The sequence below is a fragment of the Schistocerca cancellata genome, chromosome 1, assembly GCF_023864275.1.
Source record: "Schistocerca cancellata isolate TAMUIC-IGC-003103 chromosome 1, iqSchCanc2.1, whole genome shotgun sequence".
Taxonomy (NCBI): domain Eukaryota; kingdom Metazoa; phylum Arthropoda; class Insecta; order Orthoptera; family Acrididae; genus Schistocerca; species Schistocerca cancellata.
The window spans coordinates 559,978,030-559,999,849 of NC_064626.1; the positions used below are offsets into that span (position 1 = coordinate 559,978,030).

At 35.3% G+C, this 21,820-nt stretch overlaps 1 protein-coding gene across 6 annotated transcripts in view; it reads right to left on the reverse strand.

Moving 5' to 3' along the window:
* The window catches only part of LOC126180975 (protein abrupt-like), a 276,247-nt gene that overhangs the window by 104,316 nt on the left and 150,111 nt on the right, over positions 1-21,820 (reverse strand). The gene's annotated exons all lie outside the window — the stretch shown is intronic.

A 21,820-nucleotide genomic window follows, 5' to 3' on the forward strand; every position in this document is an offset into this window, starting at 1 on the left:
GCATCACAATCTTTTTAAAATTTACAGCTCCCCAATAATGGTTCTATTCATTTCCAATATGTTCAATGGTATTAAATGCTACAAGACTTCATCACTTAGGGGTGGAAAAAAACATTGGAGGTACCGTTATGCAACATACTGTTAGGACATTAATTAAATTTGAAAAGTGACAGTCAATTTGTCTATCCCTATGCAATGAACACCCAAGTCATACAAGCAAAAGTATAAGTTGCAGGTTACTCCCATTGGTCATTAGTGCTTAATTTTGCCCAAATTTTGCAATTACAGGTGATCAAAGATGTTTGTGCTTTGCTGTATTACATCAGCCATTCTGGGCCCTGTGGGACCATTCTTTTTATATCTTTGCTTTATTTCCCTTATTCTCAAGCAAACAGTACACATGGGTAAAAGTTCATACTGTTATAACCTTTACGTAACAGGAACACACTTTTCCTGAGCTCCATCTGCTCAAGAGCAAGAGAAATAATGGTTGACATCTGACAATGGGTGCAAAGGGTCTGCATGAATTTTAATTGGATACAACCCAAATATTTGTAATTAACAATACTTTCTGTGTAATAATTATTGACTGCTTCTTTTTTATTCTTATAATATTGGAAATTTATCCGCTGAAGGAAATAGTTTACAAGAAAGTCTACAGAAAGTTGCACAAAGAATGAATCCCTCAGGCATAACATCAATACTAAAAATAGCTACCATCTAGAAGTTTGATGATCTAACATGGGATTTCACATTATGTTGGCCAGACACAACCAAAATATCTACTGAAGGGGTAAATTAACTGCAGCACACTCCAGAGAGCAAAAAAATTAGGAATTGAAAGCAATTATATTTCACTATCAATTTACTGTCACCCAGATGCTGCAGATGCCCCAATGTGAAGTAACATAAGATAAATATATTTACAAAAAGTGAAGAAAGATCAGAACAGAGATACACAAAACATGTAGCTTTTTAAACAGATGTATGCCATCTAAAATGACTTGGCATAGTCCATATCAATTCAGGCAGGCTAGAAAAAAAATCTTACCTTCAGAGTCTCGGATGTTATTGAATTTCGCATACATTAAAATGAAGGACTAAGTAAGAAACATGTATTTTTTATTTTCTCCAAAAAAATTTCTGCTCCAAGATACAGCCCTCCGAAAGCGCATACCATTTTGAAGACGCGAATTTTGCAAAAAAAATTTTTATTATATCTGGAGAATTCTATATATTTTGTTGGGTTTTTTTACTTGAAAGGTAACTGCTTTATAATTACAAAGAAATCCTCCGTTTGGACTTATCTGTCAAAGTTCTTTTATTATAGCATTCAGAATTTTTTTCTACAATTTATGGAACTTTTTTTTTTTTCCAAAAACGCGAATCCTTAAATTTTTGATTTTTTTTCCCTTGTTGATTAGTACCATACAGCTCTATATTCCGTGAAAAGGAGAGCTTCCACTTTTACGTTGAACAGGTTTTATCACCATCATTTAACAGTTCCAGTTTCCCGGGTACTATAATGAGCTTCTTCCACTTCATCCTGTCCAAACACACCTGTTCACAGAGGACATCATCCAGTGTCTAACTTCTGGGCACTAGATTGACCTTAATCAAGTTTATCCATCGGGTTCAAGGTCTTCCCCCATCCACCTGTCTTTCCAAATTTATTTTGCCTGTTCTGGTTGGCTCCATTCTCATCACATGCCTGTACCATCGAAGTCTAGATGCGCCAATTCGATCTAATAGGGATGTCTTTATTCCGGCTTCTTTCCTCACCACCTCATTCCTTAACTTGTCCATCTTGGTCTTCTGGACAGTGGATCTAAGAAATTTCATCTCTGATGCTTGCAGCCTTGGTGATCCTCTTTTTGTGAGGGTGCGTGTTTCAATACCATATGTCAATATTGATATGAAATAGCTATTGAACATCATCAGTTTGGCTAGTTTTGGAATCAAGTCATCCCATAAAAGTGATCTTACTTGTTGGTAGAATTCATACCCTTTTTTCTGCTGGTGATTTCATTTCTGACCAAATTATCACTAGAGATTACACATCCTATGTAAGAAAAACTGTCCACACAGTCTAGCTGGTGGTCTCCTAGTTTTACACTTGCTGGTTGTCCATCTCTGTTGACTGCCATCACCACTGTCCTGGTCTTGGTGATGTTGAAGTTATATTTCTGGAACTGAGATTTCCATTCATCCAGTCTGATCTGTACTTCCTCTTCAGTTTCACCCCATATCACGATGTCATCAGCAAAGGCAAATGCCTTCAGTTCACCTGACTTCTCCTTGACGTTCTTCATTATAGTATCCATAACAGTGATGAATAGTAGTGGGGACAGGCACATTTTTTTTTCCTCAGGCATTCCCAGATCTTATCTCTTATAACACTATCACAGGCTTTTTCTATATCCAGGAATACAATGACCAGGTTTTTGCCTTTCTCCCAATACTTTTCCATCAACATGCAGGTGCTAAAAATTAGCTCTATTGTTGATCTGTTACTTCTGAAGCCATATTGTTCCCCCTCCAGCTAAGGTTCTATGGTAGTTCTCAGTCTCTTTTCTATGATCTTCTCAAGTATTTTCAGCCCATAAGATAATAGGGTTATTCCTCTATAGTTGGTGGGTTTCCGCCTGCTACCTTTCTTAAACGGAGGAATTATTACACTCTTACTACAATCTGCAAGTATTTTGTTATCTGCCCATATGGCATTGAGTACTCGGTGCAGCCATTGTATGCCTTTGATACCTGCTGCCTTTATCATGTCTGCCTTCACTTCATCTGCACCTGAAGATTTTCCTTTAGGCACAGATTTTAAGGCTGCCTCTGTTCCTATCCAGGTGATGGGAGTTTCCTCATTATAAGTGTGGATTTCCAGTTCAATATTTGGTTCTTCAACTGATCTAATTAATAGGTGGTCAAAATGGTTTTTCAGGACTTCTCTCATGTCACTTTCTGTCCTAACCAGACTTCCATTTTCATCTTCAAGTGCTTTTATGGTATTCATTGGTTTCCTCTTACCTCTGATAACCCTATACAACAGTTTCTTATTGCCTCTACTGTCCTACTCCAATTTATTAGTGAATATCTTCAGTGCCTTGGTCTTTTCTTCTGCAACTGTTCTTTTAAGTTACAGTTTCTTGATTCAGTACATTTGTTCGAGGTTTCTGATCTTTGCCTATCCATTTTATTTTTCTCCCTATCCCTCTCTTTCCTGAAGAGATTTCTTTTCCTGATTACTGCTCTCATACTTTCATTCCACTAAGGTGTTTCCTTCTATCTTGTCATAATACTTGTCTTTTCGCAAACTTCAGTGGCTTCCTTTACAAATGTGTACCTTAGTCTGGTCCATTCTGCATCTCTATTTTTCCTTTCACCTTTTGGTAACTAGGATTTTATCTGGTTCTGATATTCGGATCTCTTCTCTGTTTTCTGGAGTTCCCATGCTTTGATTTTTGGGATTTTCTTGTTCTGTACTTTTGGTACACGGAAGTTTCTCTGGTCCACTACTAATAGATGGTGATCGTTGTCAAGTCTCTCACTAGGGACTTCTCTGACATCAGTTACCATTCTATTCATCTCTTCATCTGTGATGACATAATCAATTACAGTCTTTTGTAATCCATCCCAACTGTATCATGTTATCTTATGGCTCTGTCTCTTCTCAAACCAACTATTTTTCCCCACCAACCCATTCTCATACAGAAGTCAAGGAGATGCTCCCCTTCTATATTTATTCTACCATATCCATGGGGTCCCATTACATTCACGTATCCTGTTCTATCTGTCCCAATCCATGCATTTGGGTCTCCTATAATGATCACTCTCTCTTTACTAATGACTTTTTCCAAACCTACAATAAACTGGTTCTTATCCAGTTTGAGGTGCATACACCAATACTAAAGTTAGTTTTTCTCTCCCTAAATGTACAGTCATCTTTATTAGTCTCCCACTAATGTACTGAATGTCCCAGATCTTTATTCACGATGAAACTGACACCATTCTTCATCACTTTGTTATTTCCATGCCAATACAGTTTGTACTGTTTCCTTAATTTCTTCATGCCTTTCCCTTTCCATTTTGTTTCTCTCATCCCCAGTATCATTAATTTTCTCCTTTCCATAACGTCCACTAGTTCTTCACATTTCCCTGAACAGGGTTTAGAAACAACTGAAATTTTTGCCATACTTAAAACCTGTTTTGTTACCACATTATCACATAACAGGCTCAAAAAAGTCAAAACTTAGCCTTATTTAACAAAATTTTAGTTTTAAAAGATGAGTAAGAGACTCACTTTTCAGGCATTTTAAATGGTTCCAAAATGTATGTGAAAGGCCCAAAAACTTAAAGGTTTCAATTTATACAACTTCTGTGCACACTGTTTTTTACTAATATCAGTCAGTCAATAAACTAAAAATGTATTCCACTGTTTCAGTATCTTCCTTTGATATAAAGTGATGTCTCCCTGTTGAACCAATAGGAACTGGAGCACTTACACACTTAAAAACATTGTGAACAGGAAGTGAGCACTGATAGCGTTGTTGCTGTCCTTCAGCAGCTAGTCCATGGGGGGTAGTGGTAGTGTAAAAGTTCCCTACAATTTCGTTTAACTCATAACTGGTGTCTATGATCTCTGCAATCCACCAGTCGCAGTCATACACACACGCCACAAACATTCCCCTTCTCAGGCTGTGAATCTGAATATTATCCTGCTGTTTCTGAGGTGTTGGCCGAATGAATGAAATTTTTTCTTTCTTGCTCTTTAAAGTGCATACAATATGAATTCGCCCAAAAATATGTCTTCTGAATTCCTCTCACAGGAGTAGTTTTTTGGACCATTCTTCTTTTTTCTGCTCACAGAATTCTTCGATTTCCTCTTTGGATAAAAGAATAAGGGCTGTGGATATGTAAGATTTCACGACTCTCATAAAAACCTCAGCATTCTGAATCACAGCTGTATTTGATCTGGAAAGATTGTTTTGTAGTGAGGTGCTTCAGCAGGCCTACACCATCACAAGGCCCCTTCCTGTGACCAGTCAGTTGGCACAAGTGACTTACTCAATTCAAACAGCTGGTAACAACTTTTAAAATGACTAGGAGAATCATCAGCAATAATGAAGATCTTTTCTGCCCTTGTTTGCAGTTGAAGAATTTTGCGCATTGCTAGTAAAGCATGTGCTGAGTCATGTCCTATGCGATCATTTATAACTGCAACACTTGTGGCCTTGGTCTGAAAATTTGTCACTCCTGTAAAAACTGAAACCTGATCATTACTCCAATGACACCCTTGTACTTCTTGTGGGAGAATTACAGACCAGTTCTCAGCAAAATCACAGTGAAGCACTAAACACAGTTCTTCAGCCTGTACACACCCTTCCACTTCTGCAACATGTTGTTGTTGCAATTTCTTCAGATGCCAGTGTGTTACTGCTTTCACGGACCATTTACCAAATTCATCAATGAAACTGTCAAAGGTAACAGTTTTCTTAATTAGTTTTATTTTCCTCCCATGTCACATATGTAATTTCTGCAGAGTTATCTGCTACGTCTTCCAGGCCAAGTGTCTGTACAGAACGCCCTCCCTTTCCAGGTCAGTCACCACATTCTTGAAACAAACAAGTCTCTTGCTTTACGTCACAGATTGATAATGACTTCAGATGCCCAACCAAGGTGTCATGTGTCACGTGCTCTAGTAAGTTCTTCAAAGTTACAATACAAAGTTCAAAATCTGTGCAGTACACACATAAAGGTGTGGCTGTGGGACTACCCATTTAGGTCGTAGTGCATAAAATTTTGATCTTCCAATATGTGAAGTTGTACAGTTGCTCTTATAAATTGCGAAAGTTTCTTTAATACTGCAAGTCATATATCTCTTTACTTTCACAACTTTTTGATCTTCAACTGTTACAGTTATAGTGTATTTTTTGTTGGCACTCTTGTGAGAACAGTCCTGTTTATCTTCCAGATAAAATGACTGCAATATTTGAACTTGAGCTGCTTTTACAGGATGACCATAATAGGGATCTGGTCTTCCAAAGACTCCTTTTACAGACCTCACATTTATTGATTTGTCTACCTTGTACTTTGATACTGATGGAATGTGGTTAAAAATTGTTTTCGTTGAAAATGTCTCTGGAATAATAGTTAAACCTTGCACTTTTTCAATGTAGGATGCACAATATTCAACAGCTGAAATGATTTTTGTGAAAAATTCCTGGCAAGAGGTGCACGAGTGCTTTGGTTCATTTTCTTCTGAAGGTGGAATTTCTAATTTGAAGCATGTGGTCAGTTTTGCTGTAGTGTATTCATCCATAGCTTTAGTAATTTCTCTGCACTTTCTTGATGCATAGAGCTTATGACCTGACTTCACTGACCACGGTTTCTTAACAGGACTAACACCTGCATCATCTGCACCATGGGAAGCTTCACCTTGTCCAGATACTATCATTCCTGTTATTCTGTCAAAACATTTAGAGCACAAAAAGTCGTCTCTGGAAAGATCTTCACTTTGAAACAGAGTCTTCAAATGGGAGCACTTATTCCCAACCTGAACAAAGTCTGTTTCTTTCTTTGTCTTCTATATCACCCTTTCATGGATATGCAAATAGTCAGCACACTTCACTCTCCCGTGGCCCCAGTCAGAAGACATTTCAAATAGTCCTTTTCAAAAAACACACTGCTACTGTGTCAACATGCAAATTCCTCACAAAAACACAGAACTCACTGGATGATCTCAGATTTCTTAGAAGCCTCTTCAGTAAACAAATTAGCACTGAACAACTACAATAGAGAAACCTGCAATGAACAACCACAACAACGATACTATCAAGAAATTGCAACGAAGTGTAAGAAATATCTGCAACAATGAAAGTGGAAAGAAATAACTGCAACAAAGAAAGTGATAAGAAACAGCTGCAACAAAGACAGTAGAAATAAACATTGTAACAAATAAATTAGTAAGAAACAACTTCAGTGAAAACATACATTACCCTTGAAAGTTAAAAAAAATGATTTTATAAAATAAAACCTGTCCAACTTAAAAGTGGAAGCTCTCCTTTACAGAGAATATAGTACCGCATGGTACTAATCAACAGAAAAAAATATAGATTTTTCTGGATTGGTTTTTTCGAAAAAAAGAAATAAAATAAAAAATTCTGTAGATTATAAAAAAAAATTCAAAAGGCGACAGTAAAAGAACTTTGACAGATATGTCCAAATAGAGGATATCATTGTAATCATAAAGCAATTATCTTTCAAATAAAAAAATTGTAACAAAATATCTAGAACTGTTAGAGAGATACAGCACTTTAAAAAAAATTCCGAAATTTGCATCTTCAAAATGGTGATCACAGAGTCATTTTTTGAGGCCTATGTCCCAGGGCAAGAATTTTTTTGGAGAAAGCAAAAAAATATGTGTTTCTTACTTACTCCTGAATTTTAACATATGTTAAATTCAATAACATCTGAGACTATGAAGGTAATCCTGCTGCCTGAAGTGATATGGATTGTGCCACTTATAATGCAACAGATAGAACACACAATATTATTTTTATATGTGTGTGTAGCTTTTAATATTGTCATATACAATTTTACTAATATAAATAAAAGTCGTATATAGTTGGGGACAGATGACAGATTAATTTATAATGCAATAAAGAAGCATAGTAAGGCAACAGAGCGAGACAGACAAACTTGCATGACAATGTTCACTGCTCTATGAACACACTTATGCAGATATTCCAAATGAGTTTTAGATGTCACATATCCTTCCTGAAGACAGAATAATGTAGATTGTGATATATGTAATCATCTTTCTGGCATAATTTTTCTTCTGTCTGTGTATTATTTGTGATTCTTGTCTGTCATTTTTTCATTATTTATACTTCCCCTTTCATCTTTGTTTGTCCTTGTCTTCATTACAAGTGTGTGTCTCTCTCATCATGGGGTCAGAGTAACTTGCCCTTCCTTTTAAACCTTCCCCAACCTCTCCCAGTCTTCTCCATGTGGAAGGAACTATTAGTCAGATAGCGTGTCACTTTTACTTTTATATATGTCTATCGGCAGTACACTAAGCTCTCACTAATTCAGCCTCTCAGTAACCATGCCCACATCCAGTCTGGTGCTGATCAGGCAAAAATGACACATACAATAATAAATGTTCATGTGCAATAATGTTGTTAGTTAATTACAATATTAAACAATGCTATACTTGTTTGAAATTCTACCTTTTTTATAGTTCAGTATGACAGCTTCTAAGAGGAAATATGCGATGTTAGACCTCAAGCAAAAACTCGAGATTTGGGATAAGTTGAACTGAGGTTCTTCAAAGAAAGCTACTGCTGCTGAGTACAATGCTGGATAAGCAACTATTAAAAAAAAAAAAAAAAAAACGTTAATAGATAAAGAGATAATCAAGAGTGAATACGAAAATTATGATGAAAGTGATGAAGGAGAGGAGACTATAATGAAGTCGTGCGTTATCATTGTGACAACTAAAAATTTGGGACATTTTTCATAGTGACACTACTGTATATCTACATACTCAAGGACTAAGTTTTCAACTAAAATGAATGTATCTTCAGATTTAATGATGTTTAATTCCTAGGTGTTTACACTAAATTTAAGAAATTCTAATAATCTGACACTTCCACTAATCCGGCACTTACACATGCAAGGAATGCCCGGAGTAGCAAGAGTCTAGTGCACAACACATTTTGCCCCTGAATGTAAGTACTGGCCAGGAATTCTGTCTCATAATTTATTAATGTACAGCAACAAAGAAGTGGGATGTAACACAGTAGCAACAAATGTTTTATATTAAGACATCACATTTCGTCAAGTCAAACAAGCAAGGACACATCACAGTAACAAAATTCTCTGAATAATATATCATAAGGCATGCCAAATACTATAGCATATACAAGGGGCATTTGAAAAGTCCGCGCAAAGTCCAAGAGATGGCACCATCGGCATGTATCGAGGTCAGGTTTAATTACTAGCATATTTGGAAAGAACGTACCCCAAGTTTCAGCTATATTGGTCAATTTTGAGTGATTGTCAAAAAATGGATGAAGAAGAATTTCATCTGGTGATTAAACATTACTTTATGAAAGGCAAAACACCTCAGGAAACTAAAGAGAAGCTTGATAAACATTATTGTGACTGCACCTTTGATTAGAACAGTTTATAGGTAGTTTCAAAATTTTCAGAGTGGCCATATGGGCACAAGTGATGCTGAACGTTCTGGACGCCCTGTGGAGGTTACGACTCCAGAAATCATTGATAAAATCCATGATATGGTGATGGATGACAGAAGAGTTAAGGTGCGCGAGATTGCTAGTGCTGTGGGCATCTCGAATGAACGGGTACATAATATTTTGCATAAACATTTGGACATGAGAAAGCTATCCGCAAGATGGGTTCACGATTGCTCACACTTGACCAAAAATGGAATTGTGTGAAGTGTTGCAAGGATGGTTTGCAGCTGTTCAGGAAGAATCCGCAGGACTTTAAGCGTAATTTCATCACTGTGGATGAAACATGGATACATTACTATACTCCTGAGACCAAACAACAACCTAAACAATGGGTTACCAAGGGAAAATCTGCACCAAAAAAGGAGACCATTCATTCAGCCAGAAAAGTTATGGCAACTGTCTTTTGGGATTCACAAGGGATAATCCTCATCGACTATCTGGAAAAGGGTAAAACTATTACAGGTGCATATTATTCATCGTTATTGGACTGTTTGAAAACCGAGCTGCAAGAAAAACACCCGCAAATGGACCACAAAAAAGTCCTTTTCCATCACGACAATGCGCCAGAATACACCTCAGCAGTGGTGGTCACAAAATTAATGGAAATAGGATTCCAACTCATTTCACATCCCCCCTATTCTCCAGACTTGGCTCCCTCGGACTACCGGTTGTTCCCCAATTTGAAGAAATGGCTGGCGGGACAAAGATTTTATTCAAATAAGGAGGTGATTGCAGCAACTAACAGCTATTTTGCAGACTTGGACAATCCCTATTATTCGGTCAACAAATTAGAACAGCGTTGGGCAAAGTGTATAAGTCTAAAAGGAGACTATGTCAAAAAATAAAAAAGGTTTAATCCAAACATGTAAGTAGTTTTTATTTTTGCACGGACTTTTCAAATACCCCTCGTATGGTGTAAAAAAGAAATAATAGTAATTTTGTTTTCACATTTTTAGTAAGCTGTATCAGAAAATTAATAAAAGCTATATGAAATTCTGAAGTTAAGACATCTCTTTGTAAGTGTACATTTTTCATCTACAAATTCTGAATTTCAGTCTCAGCTTGTGTGTGCATTGTATGCGCATGTGTGTGTGTGTGTGTGTGTGTGTGTGTGTGTGTGTGTGAGAGAGAGAGAAAACTAGGATAAATTTATAAAAAGGTAGTAAAGTCACATGGAATTAGTATTTTCTAAATGAAATAAAATATCAAACACATTCAAAGAGAATTCAAAATACGACACAATTCTAACAAGCCTCTCATATCTAACTGGTCTTAATTACGTTAGTTTATCCCTCTCTCTCGTTCTAAAATCTTGCTTTTCCTTTCCTTTCTTATCTGCTTTATTTGTCTCTTCCCAGTACCTACAATCTCAGCCCAAATTTTAATAGTCTTCTTGTATTTATTTATTATATTGAACTTATTACCTGCAGCACAGAACTTTTAAACTGAAATCTGGCTGTTACATATTACATACCACATTTCATCTGTAATTTGCACATCATTTGCCTCCATGTTGGACAGTGAGCGACATTTTCTTCTTCACACACCTAGCACATAATTCTTCATCTATTTTCATTTCGTAATTTGCTTCATCATCCTCAAACAGAAACTTTCACTCCTGACAACTTCAGTTTAACCTTTTTTTCCCCCCGTTTCACTTGTACTACTTCTGGATTGGGTAATGTTATGATATTTAAAAGATGGAGCCATTTTAATGAAAGTGAAAAGCAAAGCGTTGCCCAATTTTGAATCTTAAATGTATCTCATCTTGGGGTCTTAGGTGCCTTCTCTTTCTTTTTAACATTCACTAACTTACTTCTCTCTCCTCCTAGAAGAAGGCACTAACAGTTCTGAAAGCTAGGGTAGTATGTGTATAGTTCTGTCTGTCTCTACTGGCAGTACTTAATTTGTTTCCTGAAGGTAACACTTGTCCACTATGACACAACGAATAAAAAACACTTCTTAAAATAAATCAAAACAAACTGTGTGAAATTTTATGAAACAGACGAATTCTATCTCATAACTGATGTACAATGTTTATATATAACAAAATACAAATTAAAAACAATGACAGCAGACATAATATGGCTGCAATAAATGAAGGTTTTAGACAATGGTGCTTGTTTCACCAAACACTTTTTAACATACCGATGATGTAAAAAAAGATTGGGTAAAGACAAAAAAAAAAAAAAAACATTTTAAAATTAATAACATGGATGTTAATATAGTGCTTTTTGTTGATGATCATGTAATTAATAGAATGAAAATAATCTAGAAGACGCTGTTTTTAATTTACGTAAAACAGCCATTAAATGTAAAGACCTTCCAAAAAGTAAGGAAACATATCACCACACTATCAGAAAGCTGCAGAGAAAATATGAGCCTCAAATAGAAGAGGTCTTACAAAGGAACAATACACAAGAATTTTATAAAACATTGAAAACTTATCTAAGCAGATATGATCCACCAAACCTCAGCTTAGAACAAAGAAGGAAAAGTAATATATAGAGGCATGGAAGACAGACAGGGCAAGGAACTTGAAGAACTCCTGTATTGTCAACCACCATCTGGAACATTCAGCTACTATGAGAAAGAACCAAATGCCAATTCAGAACCATCATCTCTATAAGTGGCTAGGAGCATTATCAATACCTTGAAGAATAATAAAGCTCCTGGGGAAAACGGGTTCATTGGAAAACTCTTCAAGTATGCGAATGAGAATACAATCATCAAATTGAGACATATTTCAAGTAAAATTTGGGATGAAGATCAGCTGGCAGAAGGATGGACGTCAGCACTAATACATCCACATACATAAAAAGGAGGTAAGTCAGAGTCTGAGAACTACAGAGCAATATTGTCAGTACCAATGACAGACAAGGTAACCTCAAAAGCATTGCTGAACAGAGTGGAAAAACAGCTACATTCACAAATTGATGAGTATCAAGGAGGCTTTAGAATGGAGATTGGGTGTATAACAAATTTTTAATCTGAAACTTATAATCACATATCAAAAACAGAGGAGCAAAATTTTTCTGTGCACATTCACTGACTTCAATAAAGCTCATGATTCAGTAGATAGACGAACAACATTCCAAATTTTAGAGGATATGAGTTTGGATGGACAATCCAGAGAACTAATTAAACACACCTTAAGCAACACAACATCCTAGGTAAGTTCAAAGGTAAGTTTTCGGTGGCCTTCTAGTTTAAAACTAGACTCCCCTTTGCTCTTTAACTGTGAACTTGATAAGACAATCACATAGTGGCAACGATATATCAAAGGAATGGGTGGAATATGGCTAAGGTGTATGAAAAAAGGAAAACAGGTAGATTGTCTAACCAGGCATACAGACCACATCAAGAAGATGCAGTACATCACAATCATCATGAAGCTTGTAGATGGGTGACAGTAGGAGGAGGGAAAATTCAGAAGGTGAAGAGTTTTAAATACATAGAATGGATAGAAACTGGGCTCACAGAAAAAGAAAGGAATGGGAGCACGAATAAACCAAACACATTTAGCATACAAACTAACTACAAATGTCTATAATATGAAGAATATTTCAGTCAATCGAAATTGAGATATTACCAGATGGTCATCTGCCCTGAGCCTTATACTCAGCAGAAACTCTTAACCTAGTACAAACAGGTGTGCTCAAGAGACTAGAATTGGTGGAACAAATAATTCTCAGGAAGGTACTGAGACCACAAAGAACAGAAATTGGTCAATTTGGAAGATTAGCGAACCAGGAACTGAAAACTAAGATAGAGGGACTGTTGGACATCATCAGGAAAAGAAGTAGGTGTTCTTTGGACACATCTTAAGAATGGACCTGGGGAGATGAAACAGCAAATAACACAGTTTCTTGTGAACAAAACAAAGCATGCTAAATCCATGAGGTACAGAAGGATCTTGGAGAAATGGGAACACAGGAACCAGACACATACAACAGGATGATTTCTAAGTGAAAAATTTAGGTTTTTACAGGTTTGGAGCACAGAACTAGACCCAGAACAAAATCATCATGGACATAAGAGCATAGAAGGTTGCCAAATACGAGAATGGAAAAATGCTGGGCAAGGAGACAGACTAAAAGTCATGAAGATGGCACAAATTAACCAGATCCTCAGATGGCCAAAACAAGAAGAAGAAGGAGAAACAACCAGGGAATACAATTTGAACATCTTCATTCCAAAGAGAAAATCAATGCCATTTTTCAGGCATCATGCAAGTTAAGTTCAAAATTGTAATATTACATACATGGCAAACAATGAAATAAAAAATACGTTAGAACTCTTCAACCGTTTCTGTGGAACTATAAGCAGAAGACTGGGAAGAAAGTCCACAGAGATATTCTATGGAAGTTTTCTAAGGTGGTTGTACCTGTACTACTCTGTGGATATGAGAATTGGACCATTAAGAACAGAAATTAAAAGAGAAAAGAAGCATGTGAAATGAACTTCCTTAGATACATGGCTGGGTATACTTTAATGGATAAAGAGAGAACTGATAACATTCAATATGAACTGAATATGCAGAACAAAACTGAAACAATAGCAACATGTAAGATAAGATGGAAAGAACACATAAACCATATATCAGATGCAATAGGCACTAAAAAACAATACAACATAAACAAAGAGGCAAAAGGTCTTTAGGTAGAGCAATAAAGAGATGGCTTCAGCAATTTTGAAGGGGATGGAACAAACAAAAAGACACAATCCCTTATTGTGCATGTTGATGATGAGCGACTTCCATCCCTCCACAACAGTTTCACACATTCACAGTCTCTGAGAGTTATTTACGAAATGACTATCGAAGTGAATAATGAATGGGTCAAGTGGCTGTAGTGAAGTCACAAAATAATCTTCATTGACAATAAACAGTAAGCACTCTAGAATTATTCAGTTAATGAATGAGAGTACAAAGGACAAAAAGCTAGTATTCTCCTATGGAAGTTCCCCAAGTCACCAAAAATATCAGGTAAAAACAGAGTCATAAAAGACCAGGAGCTCAAGAAAAAGCAAGTGCCACAATAGACATAAGTTTTATATCCCTCAGAAGTTAATTAATTTCTGTTGAAGATAATCCACAGAATTAGAAAGGCTGATAGTCAAAGAGGGTTGTATAACAGAGAAGTAACAAGACAAAAATATGGTAAGATTAGTCTACAAAAATAAAACAATACACAAAAGGACTCAACATATTTGAAAAGTGGAGAATAAGTACAGAAAAAAAGGAAACTAAATGATAGGAGAGCTATAAATTAAACACAGTGTATGAAACTATAAGAATAAAAATGTGGTTGTGCAGAAGAAGTCCACGGCAAATCACAAGAAAAGGTAATGGTGGTGGGAGAAAAAAGTAATAAACAGGTGGCAAAGTAACTGTGTGTGGGATGGAGTCTTATCAAGCAGGAAGTCAGAAATATACAGAAGTGCAGATTATGGGAATTTATTTACGAACAGGCAAGTAAAACACATTAAATTAAACCATTAACTGTGGCCACAGTGCCTAAGCACAGGTACCATGACTGCTATGAATAATCTGTTATATACTGCCATCAGTCGCATTTAATACAATAATTTTAAAATTATTACATTGGGACACATATAATTAAAAACTGAGCTTTGCAGTGAAATTCTGAAAATCAAGTTGCTTGGTGATCTGTGTTTATAGTGTTCTGATACAAGTTTGCTTTAAAATATAGTAGTTTCAGCATGCGACAAATGAAGCTTGGAACCCAGAAGTCTTAAGTAAAACATCTGACATGCAGAGAGAATGTTAAATGATGCAACATAGTAAATGATGCCAAAATATCTTCATGTGTGCAAATGGAAGCTATATTGTGCAACTCCACAAAATCAACAGCACCAAAGATGGTAAAAATGTTGGTTTTCCTCAATTAAGGTGTCAGATGACAAAGCAACCAACAGAAAGAAAATTCTACAAGCATTCCAAGATTCCTTTAAAGGTTTATATTGTTTTAAAAAATGAATCTGATACACAGATCTGCTTCAGAATGTCAATATTTCCATTTTAACTAGAAATGAGAATAATGATCTTCAGAAACAAATGCAATAATGAAGGTACATGTTTACACTTAGATAGTGTACTTCTTAATACCTCTTTCTCTTCTTTTTTTTCTTTTTTTTTTTTTAAAAAAAAGAGCCTTTTGAGAGTTTACCCAAAGAAATGATGATGATGATGATGATGATTGGTGGGGCTCTCACCTGCGTAGTCATCAGCGTCCATACAAAGTCCCAAACGTTACACAGTCCAATTTAGTCACTGTCACAAATGATGATGATGATGATGATGATGATGAAATGATGAGGACAACACACACAAACACACAGTCCTCGGGCAGAGTGCCCAAAGAAAGGTGCCATGAACATGAAAATGGAAGTGATTCATCACACAATGCGATACGGTTTATGCAAAAAAGAGTTAACGTATTTTTTAAAGAATTTGTTTGATATTAACTATACTTCACAAGAGTAAAATAATGTCTTTCAATGAGTGTAAGCTATCGATATCAATAGAAATCACAACACAGTTATTCAAAGAGGCAAATCAAACTAAACGTACAGGACCAAATTGGAGCATTCTACCATATCCCCAAGCCATCTAAATTACAAATGATGCTCTTCTACTAACATAATAACAAATGTGAAGTCACCGCATAGCAGCAAATGTGATTTCACTGCATAGTTGCAAGTAAGAAAACCGGTATGGCAAGCTCATCTGCTCATCTACTTAATTTACTGTCAGCAGTAAAAAGAATAAAAATTGTTATTTTTGTTTCAAAGTTCTGGTAGAATGTAGATACTTAAAAATGAAGGAAATCACTCGATGTGTGTGCCTGTCAATGACTTAAGGCTTCTGTTTTTTGATGAGTCGTCTCCTTTACAGCTAAAAAAATATCCACAGAATAAAAATGGTGTTCCACATACAGTACCCTTATGAGCATACCTTAACCAGAGGGCAGAAATAAGACTCAATGACTGAAAAGATACCTGAAACACTTTGATATTTATAGCACCTATGCTCATCTCTGCTGAACAGTAACAGCTTAAAGCTTAATAAAAATGAAAATTTCCCAATTGTTACTGTTTACAGCTGCCAATTTTTCCATGACACATATCGCATCAAAAGCTGATATTCTGCCATAAAATGATAATATGCTTCAAACAAAGCATTATGGGAAAGGAAGACAAAAACTTACTAATGTGGTCTTGTAATTACTTATGTCACTGAAGTATTTATGACATTAACGATTAAAAATCTACAAATGACAATATCAGAACTAACTATAAACAAGAAGTATTGCAGATGACTAATGCTGTAATACTATTATGTCCACATCAAAGTGATATAAAGACTCTAGATACTTAGCAAAATACAGTTACATAATTATACTCATTCATGTACTAAATTACCAGTCTGATGAGAGAAAAAGGCCTGAACATACAGAATCTGTCTTCCTGGCCCACACACTGGTGAAATGTTTGCGTAGAAGAACAGGTGCATATGTAATGAGTACTATCAGAAGTATACTCGTATTTGCTAGTCTACGAAAGTCGAACCAACAAAGCAGTGATACATAACAATTAATTATTAGTAAAATCTATTAAGAATTTAAGAACTGAAGAGCTTGTGGAATAGGGGATATCTCTCAAAAACGTACTTTTGAGATATTTAACATTTTGTTAGATTGTCTGTAATTTTATCGAAACTATAAAAATCAGAAAATATTTTAAGGGTTAGGTTATATAGGTACTGTATTACCTTCCTGTAAATGTGATGCAGAATACATCGATAACTGTAAAAAACTTACACTTGACTAATGACATATAGAGGATATTGTCGACCCAACACACGTTTTAAAATATAACAGAAAAAAAAACTAAATTACACAATTTTCATGCTTTATTTTCTTCTGTTTCATTTCCATTGCCTGATTTCAAATTTTGATAAAAGCTGTGGTTAAACGGAGATACAAACTTCAACATCGACACTATAGCACACTGTTTGGCAGCTTTGGTGGACCTACCATTGGGATACTTAGGTTCCAGAAAAGTGTCATTTATTTTCTGTACCTTACCTTTATCCTTCGGTACATTTATGGCAGTATAGTTACCTGTATCTCTATACATGAACCATACATGGTATCTTAGAACAGATGCCTTTCTGAAGTTCACACTGATGCCAGAAGTGTTTTTGTTTGTTTTTATTAGCTTTTTTTGTTAATAAAGTTAAAATAACACAATCCTCTATCTGCATTTCCCCTATAGTGGAGGGTTTGTTTCTCCTTGCATTTTAAATCAGCTTTGCCCATTCTTGAGGGTTGTAAACATACTGTGAACATTGCTATAACTTATCAATGATGCCAAAATCTGCATCACAAGGCATTCATCATTTATAAACAAACTCTCTCTTTCTGTGTCAGCCATATTGATTACAAAACCAAGGTATAAAGCTGCTCTACCACTTGTCAATTAGTTATAATCAGTTAGCCAACTGGAACCCAGGTATCACATAGATATGGGATACTGCCTTATTCCACTTAGAAGTTTGAGGCTGCTTTGTAAAGCCTGTTACCTTATGCTTTTTAGTATTGACATGGATCTATCCAACACACTGGCAGATCAATAAACTGATGCCAGATGGATCCAGCTCAAATAATATGCACATAGCTCAGTTTTCACCGCACTAAGGGATGCTCCCTCGTTCCAATAAGCCTTTTTAATAAATATAAGGGACAAATTTTTAATGCAAAACAATTATGGTTTTCTGCATTAATTAAAGTTATATTCTGAAATCTTAAATGTCATTTAAGATGTAATTAAAATAATGTAACTGAAGAAAAGAAGAAAAGCTACTCAAACAGCCATGGTGAATAAATACTTCCATAAAATGGAAAGAAAACCAGATTTTTTTACTTTTCTTTGTATGTCAGTCAAAAGTACACAGTACCTTGTATTTTAATAGTATTTAGCGTTAAGATGCTCTTTTCATTTTTCATTTGCCCTATCCTCTTCTCGCAGTGTGTTCAGGTTTTGCTTGGTATTATCGCTGACCACAGTTCTTCTCCTTTCTACATAGCCTGCTTTTTATATCTCTTCACATACTGGTTTCAAAGTAACTTATTTTATTTACTGTAGGTATAATTAGGTGGGAATTAATGTCATTCACCTGCAAAACATGCATTTTTTCATAACATTTAAGACAGTCACTCACTCACTCACTCACACCTGTATGGCTATATTGTCCAAGCTGATAACATTGTGCCAGCACTGGAGCGCGACTGCCTACTATATGTGTGTTTTGGTGCCAGGACTACAGCTTGATTGTCCAGTATGTTTAGATCAGAAAAAGGATTCAATAACAGTTTTGTTCTTTTTTATCTGCCTGTAGACGACAACACTTCAACTATATGGTAAGTTGCTACCTTTACTACTTCCATCATTTAACAAGGTACAGATTTCTGTTAAATGGCCACAGCATGATCTAATGTTACAAGACACAATTAAGTTGTTGGCATACACAATTGTTCAATCAGAGGCACAACATATATATCATGATAACTGAAAAACGAACATGCAACCAAGCAAAATATATATTCTGTGCTAGGTGAAGCTATTTTAAAAGACTGTCTGCATCCATTTAAATTTGCACATTTCACTATTGGTCAAGTTCACAGCAACTTTAATGTCTTTTTCCATATTCGTGACACTTACCTATCTGTTGCCTTTGTGAACTACCTTCTTGATAGGAGTTTCCTCACTAGCTCATTAGTAAATTAAATAGATTTGGTCTACCACAAGGGCAAAGATATGTCTGTAATTGTCAGAAGAAGAAATAGAAGAAATTGTGATGTCTTGGGCAATGGTGTCATGGGTTGTTGCGTCTCCACTTTTCAGTATTGGGGATACCTTCTTGATAGTGAAAGGAAAATCAAGAAAGAGAAAAATTTATGATTGTTTAAAACAATTCTTATGTATTTTTCCATTTCAGATGCACATTTTTAAATTGATTACATGTTTCAGTCACTCAAGATCATCTTCAGATTCAAGCAGTTGCAACAGCAACCTGTCTTGCCTACTCAGAACTACATACCAGAACTGATCTTTATTGGAATCTGAAGATGATCCTGAGTGATCAAAACATGTAATCTAATTAAGAATGTGCAACTAGGATGGAACAATAAATGAGAATTATCTTAAATATTTATATAGTTACTGAATCTCTCGAGATGATTATGTTGACTATGGTGAGAGTATTAAACATGGCGGAGGATGATAAATTACTATGAAATCTAATTAAAATATATCAATGGCTGAATTTTTCTCAACTATTTGTTCGAATAATTTATCCTTGTCTCTACTCTTTTCATATGCCTTTCCCTATCTACACCTTTCTTTAACTCACACAAAAGACACTAGATTTGTCATGCTGATGCTGCTTCTACTGTTGTTATTTTTGTTGTTGTTGTTGGGTGTGGATGATTTTTCTTTTTTTGTCTAGCACTGTTAATGTGAAGTGTAAATTTATCTAATGTAAGCATTGTATGTTGATTTCAAAATTCTGTTTTGGTGTCCCCCTATAACTGACTAAGGAAGTCAAGGGAATACCAACTCCAATTGGACCTTGCCTAGTAAAGCACTGTAGTATTACAAAACCTTCGGTTGACATCAGCTTCACTTTAAAAAAAAAGATTTTAACTCCAATAAATATTGGATCTTTTCTTTTTGATGCCACAGTGTGTTAACTCAAAATGTAACTATATTACTGAAAGAAACGTTCAATTAGGAGGCAAAAAATGACAGCAATATGCACCACAAATTTTACTCTCATAATTGAAAGACAACAAAAATAGCATTGCATGTAAAATCTGAACGTTAATGCATACATTTTGTTGTTACTGCTGTAGTTCATGACAATTACCTCCACAAACATACATAATTATTCATTTCATAAAAAGAACTATATATGTTGATTTTAGTAATTCAATCTTAATGATTACAAGTACAATGCAACTGTTTGTATCTCCCTTAATTGTAAAGATAATTAGTGATTCTTTGGTGTTTTTCAAATGGGTCAATCCACTAATATATTTTTCCTCAACAAAAAATAAATAATTTTAAGCATATAATTTCCAACAGTACTTTCCTGAATTAGATTTGTTTAATTAATATAAACCATTTTTAATAGTGAGCAGCTTTGATGGAAGTCTTGTGAAACTAGACACTGTCTATGGAGCAGAGATCTAATATTAACAAATGTTTTTATTGAAATTGTCTGCTCACAGAAATTAACAACAAGGGTATCCCCATTATTAATTTTGGTGACAAAGACAATTTCAAAAAAATATTGATGGAAGTGTCTGCAGCTTCACATCTTAACATACACCATGTGAATAAGGAAAGCAACAATATGGATTGATCTTACTATTCACCACTGACTGCTTGATTGGAACAAGTTTCTGGTCATACACTAGACCACTATCAAATATGTCACAAAGTATCTGCAATGTACAAGTAACACACCAACTAAACTAATGACAGATCAGCAGAAGAAATTTTAGGACAAAATGTTAATAGTATTTTTAGCGACGTAAAAAGAATAACTTAAAATTAGTTTCTTTGAAAGTTAGAGCATGACCACTAGTGACAATTAAAAAAAGGGAGGGAGGGAGAGGGGAGAGTGAAAGAGACAGACAGAAAGAAAGAGAGAGAGAGAGAGAGAGAGAGAGAGAGAGAGAGAGAGAGAAAAGGCAAGATCAAGATATGTCAATCAAAAAATTATTTCATTACAAGGTTCAAAATAAAATATTACCTCAAAGATAAAAGAACTGAAGATATTTTAGGAGGCTCTTAGTTGTAATCACTTCTAGACTACTAATTACTTTCACACCAAAAAGGGAGGTTCGAAGGAAAGAAATGTAAGGAATTGAGGAGGATGATGACATAAAAAGGGTACCAAAATTTTTGTTAACAATTGATTAAGATTCATTGTCCAGAGCGAAAAAAAATTCATTTACATATGTAGAAATGACCATTACTCAATACCAGATATTTCTCAGTATATATAGATTGAGTAATGGCTTACAAAACATTCTTTCATTTAAAATACATTCGAATATATTATCATTGCTGTTTTCCTGTGAAGGTTTATTCAAGTAGGTGTGTAAGCCTTCATTTCCCCAACAGATTTAATTTTTTTTAAAAATACATTATATTAACTATAAACCCAGCAACAGTACTAGATATCTGTCAGTGCAAATAGACTCTCCAAGACTTCACGTGAAATGAGTGAAGAAATAGAAAACAATGCTAGTAATGACACTAATACTTTTACTTCATCTTACAATCTAAGACCAGTTTTACCCACACAACAACAGTGGCCATTCATTTGCTTTGGAGATCTGACACCATCATCCTCAAGTGATGCTCAGCCTGTGTGCAAGTCCTTTTCTAGCTGTGTTCCTCAGGCACACAAGCAGTCTTATCTTCACAAACAATGAGTAAAATTTGTGCTAAGT